A 4822-nucleotide genomic window follows, 5' to 3' on the forward strand; every position below is an offset into this window, starting at 1 on the left:
CATGGCCAAAGACATTTATTCATCAAGATCCATAGACAGTATTCAACTTCTACACAAAAATGATAATTCTACACTCAATTTCCAGTGATCTGACTAAACAATCAAGCATGCATACCACCACTTAATTCTACTTGATTTGTCACTAATTGAGCCAAGTTACTTTTGTTCAAACTTTTCTTTTATTTTTTTTGGGAACAGAACAAGCATGGCAAGCATTTGTTTAAGAAGGTGAAGTTATATCCAAACATCTAGGCATTCACTTTATTCAAAGCAGTAAACAGACAAACATACTAAAAACTTCACATTAAACTTAAATGACTTAAAATGAAAGAAAGCTCATAAAGACAATTCACAAACTATTATTTGATTATTAAGGAACGAGACCACCTCTCATTTGTTGCTTGGTTCTTCTTGATTCTTGGGGTCCTGCTTCTTCTTGCTTCTAACCTCTTTTTGAGCACTTGTACTTCCTTTGTCTTTTCTTATGAGCTTTGTCCAGAATCCAGCTTTTTTCATTGTTTCTTCCACTCCTTTCTCAAGGATCACTGCCTTCTTCATTTCTCCTTCTTTCCTCCCTTTGAAATACTCATCAAAAGCTGGGAATGCTGGGTCCATCTTGTGTAGGTGTTCCCCTATGTAGTTAAGCTTGATTTGAGAACTGATGTTGTAATCAGCTTGAACTGCATATCTTGCATTCTGCAAAGTGGTGGCTTCCTTGATTGCCAAGATATTGACATCTTGGTGTTGGCATATGTGGCTGAGGGATTCCTGTAATTGTGAATTCTGTTCCCTTTGCAGATCTAGGAATCTTGATTCAAAGTTCCTTTGCATGTCCATCATTTTTAGGTGGAAGTCCTCTTGCCTCTCCTGAGACCTCATGTATTGTTGAGACATTCCTTCTATGATTTCCTGCATTCTGCTCATATCCATGGGGTCTCTGGAAACTTGTTGCCTTCTTTCTGGATTTCTTTGCTCTTCTTGCTCTTCTTCTCCTTCTTGCTCTGCTTCTTGCTCCTCTTCTGCTTGTTGCCCTTCTTCATTTCTTCTTTTTGTATGTCTTGGAGCAATTGGGCCAAGAGTCATTCTGTGAGCAGTTATGGCCATTCCAGGATGTAGCCAATTAGGTCTTTCATCTTCAAGTGGTACTTGGGCCTGAATGCATAGTCTAATGATGGTGCTAGGGAAGTGGAGCCAGGAGTCAGGGTCACTTTTCTCACTAAACTCTTGTATCTGTTCAGCAATGAGTTTATGAACTTTGATCTCTCCTCCCATCATAATGCAATGTAGCAAGACGGCTCTTTTAGGGAGTATTTCTGAAGAGTTTGCAGTGGGTAGGATGGATCTCCTAACTATTGCATACCACCCTTTAGCTTCAGGTGTTAGGTCTCCCCTTCTCAAGACTCTTGGAGCTCCTCTTGTTTTTCTCACCCATTCAGCTCTGATGGCACAAAGGTCTTCAGCAATAGTCGAATAGTCAGGTTCTCCTATCATCCTATCCTCATAACTTGGTTGGCTGAAACGTATGTTTTTCAGGCCAAGAGCTTTCATGATTGCCTTGGGGCTGAAGTCAACTTCCACCCCTCTCACATAGCTTTTGTATGTGGGTTCCATGGTTGGATCCTCCCTCACTGCATTTGCATAAAACTCCTTCACCAGGTTGATGTTGATTTTAGTGATTGGCTTAGTCAGGAGCTCCCACTTCCTCTTTTTGATCTTCTCCCAAACACTTGGGAACTCATTCTTTTCAAGGTCAAAGGGAACCTCAGCTAGTACCCTTTTAGGTCTCATCCATTCGGCCTGAATCTCATGGAAAACTGATTTGTATTTCCATGCATCAAATTCCCTTTCCTCGTCCATTGGCTACTTGTCTTTTCTTCTTTTGTGGCTAGATGAGGCTGCCATTGGTTCTTTAGTTTTGGCAAGTGACAAGCTAAAGTTGATAAGATGAAGTAAGAAAGTGTTGTTAGAAGTGTGGTGAGGTTGTTTTCGGCAAGAGATAGTTATGCTATGATGAAAGAATATGTGCAAGAAGGAGATTTGGTGGTGTGGAACTCATTCCCCAAGTGGTTCTTTAGAGTGCATACAAGTGAAAAATGGACGGCTAGGGTGATTTGTGAAGGATGGCTTGATGGTAAATATATGAATTAGGGAGAAGGATGAATTGCTTTTCACTTTCTTGGAAGTATTCTGGGTGCATTAAGTTGTACATGTAGCTATCTTTTCATGCAGAACTTCCTTTTCCCATGTGTTAGTTTCAAAGACTTGTGAACTCCCTTTTTGACCAAGACCGTACCTCCCCCCCTTTGTCTTTTTCATCCATTCTTATCCTTACTTTTGTACCTGCACAAACAAACAAATTTGCTATCATTTTTTTCGGTCCATGTGAATAATGAATAGTACTTGCACATGTTTTTCATTCTATTTGAATTGTAAATCAATGATTGACTTCATGAGCTTATAGCCGTGACCTTTGTATGTATGCACACTTATTACTGGACACCAAACTGAGTGTTTGGTAATGTCTCCTGATGACATGAAATCCATGTTGGTTGTCCTTAATAAATGTGTATAATTCTAATAAATCATAGTCACTTTGGCTCTTTGATCCTAAACAATTTTACTACCTAAAGTAATTGAAATCAAAGTATTAAAACATGCAAATGGTATACTTGTCATGAATTTCTAAATCCAGAGGAACTTCTTGCTTTTCATTAACTGTGTTCAAAGAGGAACACCAAACTTAATGTTTGGTTGTGCATCTTGAATGAAAGATTGAATACAATTTGAATAAGATTTGGAGGTGCCTTTAGGCACACCAAACTTAGAGACCAATTGTATTTTACATGCAATGTTTAGTGCACCTTATCAACAGTTGTCCTGAGGATTCAAGTTCATGCATAAGAAACCATGCTTTATTAGATGCAGAGCAAAACAATAAAGAGTAAGGATACTAAAACATGGGTTGCCTCCCATGAAGCGCTTCTTTAACGTCAGTAGCTTGACGGTTGTCCCTTGTTAGGGTGGATTGTAGTGATTGATGTCCTCTCCTCTCACCATGAAAACGTCCCCATTTGATTCCTTCACGATTTCTAAATGTTCCATAGAAAGAACTTTCCTGATTGTGAACACTTGAGGGAGCTGGGAAGGGATGGTTTTGAGGCCAGGTGGGATTGGCAGATAATGACTTGATATCACTTTATCTCCTGGAGAGAAACCTTCAGTGGGAATTTTCTTGTTTCTCCACCCTCTTGGCAATTTCTTTACAATTCTTCCCTCTATCTTGAGGATTTCTTCATCTGCTCTAGCAGTGGCTAGAAATGGCCTTCCCAGAATGATAGGGTGTAGGTAGCTTTCCTCGATGTCCAAAATGACAAAGTCTGTGGGGAAGAAATAATTTCCCACTTTTACCAGCACATTCTCAACTACCCCTTCAGCTTGCTTTTGAGTTTTGTCAGCCAGTTGTATGATTACATCAGTGGATTTCACCTCATTCAGTTGTAGCCTCTTCATAAGAGTCAGAGGCATCACATTTATGCTAGCTCCTAGATCACAGAGTCCTCTGTCAATTTTTGTTTCCCCTATGATGCAGGGGATATGAAAACTTCCTGGGTCTGTTTTCTTAGAGACTATGTCCTTCTTGATGAGGGCACTGCATTCTTTGTTCATTATTACAGTTTGTCCTCCCTTTAAAACTCTTTTCTTGCTCAGCAATTCCTTCAAATACTTGATATGTGTAGGCATCTGCTGGAGAATCTCAAGAAAGGGAATATTGATATGGAGAGACTTAAATGTCTCTAAAAACCTTGAATATGTTTTCCCTTTTTCTCCTCCTCCTAACCTTTGAGGAAATGGTGCTTTTGGTTGGTATGTTTCCAACATGCCTTTATTTTGCAGTTCCTTGGCTTGCTCAGTTTCACTTTCCTGCTTAGCTTCTTCCACACCTTCCTTCAATATGGTGATGGCCTTGCATTCTTCCCATCTCACTCCCTTTTGTTCCCCTTTAGGATTCTTTTATGTGTCACTAGGGAACACTGTAGTTGACTTGGGGGCCTGTTGAGATAGCTCTCCTACTCGAGACTCCATCCTCTTGAGTTTTTCACCATGGTTCCTTAAGGTAGATCTCACATCATCCCTAAAGCTTTTCAACTCACTTATGTCCTGACCCATGTTTGCTAGCATTCCTTCTATCCTGTTTAATTGATCTTGAAATTATTGGTTCGGATTAGGTTGGGCAGGTTGATTATTTTGGCCATGATATGGTGGTTGGGAGTAAGTGTTTTGTGTGGCTTGGTATGATCTTTGGTTGGAGTTTTGGTATGTGGAATTGTTATGTTGGTTGGGGTTGTAAGGTTTGTGGTTTTGTGGTTGGGTTTGCTGGTTTCCCCACCCAAAGTTTGGGTGGTTTTTCCATCCTGGGTTGTAAGTGTTGGAATGTGGATTATATGGTTGCCTTTGTTGATTTCCCACATAGTTGGCCTCTTCCCAATTACCTCCTTCAGTGCTTACTTCCTCTTGATCTTGTGTGTGTATTGCAGCCACTTGATTTGTTTTTAAATTCCTGGTGAGCTCTGCTAGTTGCTTGGCAAACACCTTGTTTTGGGCTAGAATTGTATCAACATGGTTCAGCTCCATGACTCCCTTAGTGTTGTGTCTTTCTGAAGCATAGTAGTACTCATTCTCAGCCATTGTCTCAATCACTTCAATGGCTTCTTCCACAGTCTTTTTCCTGTTCAATGAACCTCCTGATGAATGGTCTACAGCCTTCCTTGATTCATAAGAAAGTCCATCATAGAAAATATGCAATTGCACCCAGTCATGGAAC

This window comes from Arachis duranensis, chromosome 10 (assembly GCF_000817695.3).
Source record: "Arachis duranensis cultivar V14167 chromosome 10, aradu.V14167.gnm2.J7QH, whole genome shotgun sequence".
NCBI classification, from domain to species: domain Eukaryota; kingdom Viridiplantae; phylum Streptophyta; class Magnoliopsida; order Fabales; family Fabaceae; genus Arachis; species Arachis duranensis.